Here is an 8,710-nt window from a genome sequence, read left to right as displayed (position 1 = left end):
TCCATGCCAGAGCCCATCTATGACCTTGGGAACCGATGGCCATACATGTTGCCTGCTCTGCTCCCCACACTGATCAAAAGAAATGAAATTCAAGCTTTCCCAGGCAATTTCCTCTACGTCCAGAGAGCATCAGAGCTGAAAGGGGTGGTCACATTGGGGCACTACAGGCCATCTCCAGGAAAGCCAGAAATCAATGTTCCTTGGGCACAATCATAAAATCAACCATGTAAAGTCAATTTTGGCATTTACTTCTCATGAAAAACCAAAATACCAAAGTCGACCTTAGGTGCCCTTAAAGGTGGCAGAACAGATCCTGTAGTGTGGACAGAGCTGATTTAGGTCAATTTTCTAAGCAAAGTTTAACCTATTCTCCTAGTGCAGGCCAGGCTTGTGATAAGGCTGGTCTTCTCATGAGTGTCTGTAGGGAGGCATCTCTGTGCTACTCCAATATAAATGTCAAGTTCTATGGAGTCAGGAAGCAAAATAAGGTAGAGCTCTTCTGACACCTGAAGGCAGTTGAGCATTATAAAACAAAAAAACATACATCCAAAATCCACTGCCTTCTATGTGGAGCTGAAGTGCATATTCCCACAGGAATTCCAGTCTGCAGCTTTGCTAACCAAAGAGTGTAAATGATCCCCATTGCTTCTGTACTGGGATGATTCCACATTAGGATAACTCTCTCTAGTATTGTCAAATGTCCGGCTGTACTATTCAAATAAATACCATGTCAGGTTATAAACTTATAACACAACATAAGCCGTCTCTACACTACCCAAAAACTTCAAAATGGCCATTTTGAAGTTTACTAATGAAGCGCTGAAATACATATTCAGCACCTCATTAGCATGCGGGTGACTGCGGCACTTCAAAATTGACGTGGCTGGCTGCCGCGTGGCTCATCCAGACGGGGCTCCTTTTCGAAAGGACCCCGGCTACTTTGAAGCCCCCTTATTCCCATCTCCTCATAGGAATAAGGGGACTGCGAAGAAGGAGGGGTCCTTTCGAAAAGGAGCCCTGTCTGGACGAGCCGCGCGGCAGACAGCTGCATCAATTTCGAAGTGCTGTGGCCGCCCGCATGCTAATGAGGCGCTGCATATGTATTTCAGTGCTTTATTAGTAGACTTTGAAATGGCCATTTGCACGGCCATTTCAAAGTTTGGGGCTAGTGCAGACATAGCCCTAGTGATCTAATATTTAAGAAGCTCACAGGGGCCAATGGGGTCCAGCATGTTATAGCTCATGTTTAAATAAATCTAAAATGGTACTGCTGCTAGGAGATACTACTTACAGCTTTTGTAATTACCCCCTTTTTAAGCATAGGTTTTGGGTACTCAAAAAAGTAACTCTGTAGACCTCTGGGGGACCCATCATGTCAGAAAAATAAAGGGAACAGAGAATGTGAGTAGGTATCACTTAAAATACTTGGGCTTAGAAGGAAGAGGGCATTAAGGAAAAAAAGATGGAACAAAGGCCTCAGGGAACACCTTCTAGAACCTGGAAGGCTTCATCTATTCACCTGGAGTTATTCATTCTTTATTGTAAAAGTAGCACCAAGCAAAATATCTTTCTGCTAAGGCAACCACCCAACCCTAGAGTTAACTAAATCTGTGTTTGTAGGAGGATGTAACTTTAGAATTTTGGGAATTTGTTTGTCAAAGAGGTTCTTACCCTACATGCATTGTTCTTCCATTAAATACATGCCAAATCTCTTTTCTGAATCTAACTTTCATTATTCCTTAATCAGTCCATCACTATCAAGTTAAAGAATGTTTTATTACCCTGGCATGGTATAATACATCCTTTGTATCTGAGCACAGGGATGAGGGCCAGATATAAATCAGATTTTTTTTAAAATATTACTTGTTTGAGCTAAGAACGGAAATCCAAAATGTGTTTGGCAGTTTTTGGATAGTTAAAAAAAGACAGTGAGAATCTCACATATGAGAGCCAAATGAAATGATTGGTCATTCCTTTCCTTCCAGGGATAATATCTATGAAATTCATATTAGAAACTAAAGTTAAAGCTGAAACCGGTTTAGAAAGTTGCATGATGTTTCAGTACCTCTTTGGCTCATGTTAGAAATTCAGGCGGATTTCTGAGATTTGTGGGTAAAGGATAGGTGATGATGGGGAACTGGCAATGCGCTTCAATTTTTCTGTGTCTCTGGGTGTGTGTGTTGCTCACTCCCAGCAGTAGGGAATGTGGTGTTAGCATTCATAGCACTGTCCTCTAATTAAACCAATGAGCTGAACTAGGCCTACAAGTAAGTTCTTTCTGGCTTATTTCAAAACAGTACAAAGAGGCAAGTCAGTTTGTGTTCTTAATGTTTATTAGATGTTTGTTTAAACGTCACATAGCAATGAATTGTATTACACCAAAATAAGGAATACTACTGCCATTCTTTTAACTCAGGCTCCCATTTGTAACAAACTTGGTGGTGGTTTTGCCAAGAACACACACAGCAGTTATCTCTCTGCATGGGCAATGCTGCAGAGCAGAGTTGGGTTTCTCTTAAAAAGAGACATTTTCAACTATCTTTCCTCCTGTGCTCAGTCCTCATGGGTGCATACGGAGAGGTTTTTGTCAATATTTGTAGTTAGTAAGATTAGTGGCAGAATGATCTGCCTTTATATTGTAAAGAGCTCCAGGAAGGAGCAATTGTCTCAACCATCTGAGTCAAACAGGTTTTAACCACAACATCCTAAAGATATTAGTCTTTTGACCAGAAAAGTTTAATATGAGACTGACTTTCAGTGCTGTATTCAGAATTGATATTCCTCTTGACTGTGATTGCAAAAAGTGGGGCCACAGTTGCATTCATTGTTCAGTGAGCTTGTCCACACAGTTAAACCCACCGACAGCAATGAATGTTGATTGTGACCTTTTTAGTAAAGCTCTGCAAAGAGGATTTGGGGGAGGAGGAGGTGGTACCTCGTGTGAAGGTTTGGTAGCTGTCTTCAGTGAAAGGCCTGAAAGCTTGGAGCAAGGAGGATGATGGTTAGCTGGAGGGTACAATCAACGGTCGATGGTTTTCACTTTAATTCCAAACTCACCGACAGCGTTGAATGTTCACTGAAGCAACCACTGAAAACAGAACTCCACTGACTTGACAGCGTCCTTAAATGTCTGAAAGGGGGGAAAAATCAAAACTGACACAATGATTTTAATCATACAGATTATACACTTTGTCACTGTTCTCTTACCACCACAACCGCCCACCCTCCTTGGCCCGTTCTGTTACAATTCTCCAGCAAGGAACTGGCAGCTCTCCAGGCTTTGATCCTATGAAAATAAAAAGTCTGTTTCATTTAATGAAAAGTTTTATTTATGTAGTTTAGGAATCTAGACAGAAATTATCTGGTGATGTCCGTCAAACCATGGAGACAAACACTAATCAAATCATAGCATGCAATCCCATATTTCTACACAGTTGTGTGAAAGCACAATGAACCAGCAATGTCGCTAATAGACTACCTAGTCCCAGTAAAGTCTGCTGAGCGAATTCACTCAAACAAGTATCATTAAGGTTGTAAGGTATTGAATGCTTTAAGGAACATTTGTTTTTCAATAAGCTTCTGGGGAAGGGATGGAATTACTTGATTCTCTTTTTTCCACACATTCCACTAGCACTGGACTACATAATTGTCCCTTCTAAAAGGACCATCTTGTTTTCTCAAATACTTCTATAGAATCCACAAAGTCTAACGTACAAAGCCCTTCTACATATCTACCATATAAATCTGCCTAAGCTAATATGTTAACTGAAATTTCATTATACTACTTTTGCGATAGTCAAACTGCAGTGTGATGCAGTGCTAGGATTTTTTTGTTGGTTCCACCTTTTATGAAATTTAGCATGATAGTAAGAGATTAATTTTATCTGGATCATTCTAACTTTGAGATTCCTCCTTGAAGTGAGGTTTGCTGTGGGTGCTAGGGTTTTAAGTGTCTTTTCCATATCATAGTCTTTATTATCAAATTTAGTGAAGTGCTCGTTTTTGATAAGGCTCCAGCAATAATGGAAGTTGTTTACCTTTCTTCTAAACCTTGCCGGTTCATTCTAGACCTTCTACTCTGTCAAATCTGTTTTTTAGAAAAAGTGTATAGTATTGCAACTTGTGTAACGCCAACAAAAGTCTTCCTTGGCTATTAACTGAAAGAGTCTGGGAAGACAAGACAAGAGTATGAACGATATACTTATCAACATTGTTTCCTGTGTGCACTGCAGACCAGAATTGGTCTGCACACAGCATTCCCTTGAAAAGTGCAAGTTCAACTAGATACTCTTTATCTTGCTGTACAGAAGAGCTAGTTTATTATGAAACATGCTTTGTTGATTTTAATTAAGTGCTGCATCTGAGATCTTGTTTCTGGGTGAGGTTGATGTGGTACATTTTGGCTGCTCAATGAATAACTGGGTTTTTTTTAGTAATTCAAACATACATTGTTAAACTTTCGGATATTGGCATAAATAGGAAGCTGCCCAAAAAGACACTGTAGCAGGAACTTAAATCATTCTGCTGCACCTAGGAAGACTGGAGATAAACAGGGTTTTTTTCCTTTGTGGATGACAGTGTACTTTCTTTATAGACAGGATGCTTTTTTCTTTGGCCTGGGATTTGTATCACTTACAGTAGTGAAAGATTTAGAATTCAAAATAAATGCACAGTGAACTTGTTTTGCTAGTACAACAAAACTTGACTTATCTACATACAGTAGACTACAATCTTGTGGCATGATTATCTGCTCATTCACACTGGCTTTATTAATTTTAATGAAGTTACTCTTGATTTACATCAGCATGAATGAGTGGAGAATTAGGTCTTTGTTCCTATTGACATGTTTTAATGTTGTCCCAGCTAAATGAGTACAGTTTACAGATTATGGTCATTCACATTTTAGCATAGAAGAGGGAGGATGTTTACTTATTTTCTATTTCTTTCAGAACTACCTGTCATTTTAACTCCACAATATCTTGCCTGGCTGGCAATTAAACCTCTTTTCCAAGGCTTGGAACTGTGGATGGGTTAAATTCTCTCTTAAACTATAGCTGCCTTCTCCTTCTAGACTGGAGATAGATGGAAAACCACAGTGCTGCTTTTTTAAACTCTTCTGCAGATGGAAGCTGAGGCTCACAACAAATGTAGGCACTCAAATGCTGCAGTCCCAATGCCCAAAACTTGCAGTTCATGCAGGGTAATAATACCTTCCTCTTCCGTCATCTGTTTTTCATTTTAAAAAAAAAATCCCCAACTGAGCAAACATAGGTCTAGCTGGCAGTGTTACAAATGCCAGATTTATCTGAAGTTTCATTTCAAATCTCCAAGTTTGGGTGTATGCTTTTTATTTAAGGTTAGTAGGTCATAAATAAACCAAAGCACTTTAGTGGCTATGAGCAATAGGGTCATAGAATACATGAAATATCAGTTTTGGAAAAATAGGAATCTAACATGAATTGACAGCAGTACATGAGGAAGTAGTTCATTGTGTTGCTGTAAAGGCCATAGGGATTTGGGCTGTTGAGGTTGTCTGTTTCAGGAATAGATTAGATTTCTTGTCTGGTGACCTGCACGTAATTTAAGTGACTGCCTTGCCAGTCCTTCCAGAGGGCAACTGTGTGAAATAGAGCATCTCATCTTCAGTCTACAGTCTTTTTTCCCTCTTCTTGATGGCTGACCTAAATTGAAGATATTAGGGGGGGGAGGTGTGCTGTGCAAACAATTACTTTGCTTCTGTGGAAGCTACATCTCTACTACTAATCAAAAGTCATCTCCATCCTTATAGTTTTATCTGGCATCTCAAAAGAATGCTTAACTGCATAACATTGGCTAATACCAGCAGCTGGATTTCACTGTTTGCTACCACTCGTGTTTATCAGTTTCCCTATTTAGGCTTCTTTTCCCTATTTGGAAAGAGTGAGCACAGATCTAACTTTGGAAATTCTTCCCTGCTCTCTTCTCTCTCTCCTCCTTACTTCCTTTTCAATCAGTCTGGCTGCACTGGCAAGCAATCAGACTCTTAAGAGAAGCACCTGGCCATGCAAATCTAGAATTGGGCATTTCTTGCAAGTACATGCACGTTCTAACTATTGCATTCCTAACAGCTCTCTTTCAGAATATATTTTAAAATTCCTATGTAGCTTGTGCATCAATTTGAAAAATTTTTAATGTAGCTCAGTGGTATAGGCTTTGTGTGGTTTACAGCACTGAAAAATTAATAGCATCCCCTTGATCTTGTTAAATTGTTACTAGAGGAAAATTTTCTATATGAAGATTCATTTGTGAAGAAGCAATGGGCAAAAATACATGTGCACAGTTATTGGGTACTTTTTCATTCCAGTTTCCCATAGTAAGGAAATATTGGTTCCACATAGGGCAGTAAGAAATGTAGTAGCTTTTCAAGCTCTTCTAATTTTGACACTAAAGTGAATTCTAGGAGCAGCATCTAAAAATGGTATAAAAATAAGTAAACTAGTATAAATTGGTATAGATGTATAAGTATCAATGGAGCTAGGCCAGCTTGCACAATATGTCCTGATCATAATTTGTAAGTAATGTGAGGCATAACTGACTTCTTTTTACTCCCTTTTAACAAGTAGTTTACCTGTTTTTTTTCATGTTTCGTTGTTCTTGGTGTTACTCCATTCAAAATTTAAAAACAAACAAACAAACTTTCAAATGCCACATCTTCATATGAATTGACACTGGACCTGAAATAAAGTAACGTAAAGAATCCCATTAGAGTGTGTGTGTGTGTGTGTGTGTGTGTGTGTGTGTGTGTGTGTGTGTGTGTGTGTGTGTGTGTGTGTGTGTGTGTGTGTGTGTGTGTGTTAACTCAAAGGATGTAACTCAACTTGACCATTGTCAACAGAAGCTTTATTTTATTTCTTGTCTGGCTGTCCAATGCAAGTCACGTACTGAAATTAAATTTGTGGTTATATGTTGAAAGTAAAATGTATGGATATTGTCAGAAAGGGAGCCCTTTAGTAGCAGATGAATGGGGGCAAAGAGGAGAGAACACTTCTGCAGCACACCTATAAAAGACAACACTTAATGCTTAGCAGTCATATCTGATCTCTCCATATTTTTACAAATGCTAATTGAAATTAAGACATTTGGGGCACATTAGGAGTGCAGAATCAATTGCTAAATGTGGATGCAATGAAGGAATTACTGGGTGCTGTTCTATGGCTGGTATATGCAAGATATCAGATTAAACAATCATAATGGTTTTGTCTGGCTTTAAAGTTTATGAAAAAATTTTATATCCTTGTGCGTTATTTGAACAAAAGATATTCTATGGTGTACTTGTGCCCATACACAAATGTGGGTGACAGTACAGTGCTTTTTTTTTGGGCAGTACTTGCTGGTGCAGACTACTGGCACCTTAGCAACCCCAGCTATATGATTGGCTGGAGGGGAAGTGGGGAAGCTGGCTGAGTACCCCCTCTTTTTTTTACCAAAAAAGTGAGTGAGTGAGTGAGTGAGTGAGAGTGAGAGAGAGACAGAGTGTGTGTGTGTACACAAAATCTATTTATTCCTAGTGTAATTCCACTGCCCATGAAATTAATGAATACATTGGCAGCCCTAACAAGTATCAAAATCACAACCCTGATTTGAGGCTAGTGCTCTTACCACTGAGCTCTTCCACCTCCTTGATTAAATGTTGGCATGTTACAAAACTTGCTTTGAAACAAAATAGCAGCTACAGAAATAGTCTTTAACGTGCATGGCGAATTGCTAAATAAGTACATAACTTCATTCAGTCCAGAAAGATTTTACTTATGACTACTGAAGATGGGTTTTGAGTAAACGAGCTGTCCAAAAGTTAACCATGGTGTTTTGATGTTAGTTGAGGTGCTAACACTAATGTCTGCAACACAGTATTTCTGAGAAATGGGATGCTGCTTAACCACAATAGTTTAGGAACAGTACAAGTGTGAGCAGTGGTGATGACATATTTGATTACTCATACAGAAATTATTCAGAAGGCTAGGGGCTTTGAGTGTATGAAATGTTTAGCTCTAATTTTTGTTGCTGAAGTGTTGATAGTAACAAATACAAACTAGCCCATTATTGTAAGGTTTCCAAAGTGCTTGTGCTGCATGTTGCATGCATGTCTATTTGTTTAATTATTGTAAGCTGTGGTATTAGGCCTATTATGCCAGTATGTAGTATCTGTAGTGTTAATCTGATTTTTGAAATCTGAGGAACCACTCAAGTGACAGGCTGGCAGGATTGAACCTAGAGTCTGGTTTTCATTTTAAACTAAGAAATTAACGAACAATTTCAAATACTGTCTGCTGCTTTCCAGCCCTTTTGGGCTTTAATTCTGTTTGTTACTGGAACACATTACTACTTTGGAAGATGTACACATTTGTGGTCATAAATCATATACAAACATCTAGTCTCTAGATCAGTCATAGTGTGGCGACTGCTTTTTATATCAGTATCCAAGAAGCAAAGGTCACCTATGGACTTCTCACTCTAACCTGTATTTTATTGTAGCACATATTTCAACTACCTAACTTTCTACCCAAGGCAAGGTGAACAGTGAGATTTGGAAACAGTCTGACACAGTTTTGTGGCCATGTTTCCCTTATTTATCATAGTCTAGTGGTTGAAGACCAAATGATGAGGTAAGAGATCTGCATTCTCCAATCCCAAGCCTGCCCCATATTTGATTTGATTTTTGCATACAAGTCAC

At 38.9% G+C, this 8,710-nt stretch overlaps 1 long non-coding RNA gene across 1 annotated transcript in view; it reads right to left on the bottom strand.

Annotated features, from left to right (window-relative positions):
• Window positions 1-2,328: 2,328 nt before the first annotated feature.
• The window catches only part of LOC142017824 (uncharacterized), a 79,663-nt gene continuing 73,281 nt past the window's right edge, over window positions 2,329-8,710 (bottom strand). Inside the window, exons 3-4 of the long non-coding RNA XR_012646599.1 lie at window positions 6,608-6,713; window positions 2,329-3,286 (exon numbers count right to left, since the gene is read on the bottom strand). This is a non-coding gene — a long non-coding RNA (uncharacterized LOC142017824). The remainder of the gene's footprint in view (window positions 3,287-6,607; window positions 6,714-8,710) is intronic.

Source organism: Carettochelys insculpta, chromosome 9 (assembly GCF_033958435.1).
Source record: "Carettochelys insculpta isolate YL-2023 chromosome 9, ASM3395843v1, whole genome shotgun sequence".
In the NCBI taxonomy this organism is placed as follows: domain Eukaryota; kingdom Metazoa; phylum Chordata; order Testudines; family Carettochelyidae; genus Carettochelys; species Carettochelys insculpta.
The sequence above is the reverse complement of the archived record's forward strand: the minus strand, read 5'-3'. Positions and strand labels throughout refer to the sequence as shown.